This window comes from Chiloscyllium plagiosum, chromosome 25, assembly GCF_004010195.1.
Source record: "Chiloscyllium plagiosum isolate BGI_BamShark_2017 chromosome 25, ASM401019v2, whole genome shotgun sequence".
In the NCBI taxonomy this organism is placed as follows: Eukaryota; Metazoa; Chordata; class Chondrichthyes; order Orectolobiformes; family Hemiscylliidae; genus Chiloscyllium; species Chiloscyllium plagiosum.
In genome coordinates this window covers 29,906,533-29,906,767 of record NC_057734.1, presented here as the reverse complement: position 1 = coordinate 29,906,767, position 235 = coordinate 29,906,533, and positions in this window count along the sequence as shown.

Below are 235 nucleotides of genomic sequence, written 5' to 3'. Positions count from 1 at the left end.
AAGGTGGACTTCGGGACAGGCAGCAGCGAAAAGTGGCTGAGCAAAGGCTGATAGCTAAGTTCCATACCCATAGGGAGGGCCTCAACCGGAACCTTGGGTTCATGTCACACTGCAGGTGACCATTGCACTATAAACACACACACACACATATACACACACACACATATATACAGACACTCACCCACACCTTTACAGACACACACACACTCACACATGCATCCTCTCAGAGACTTAG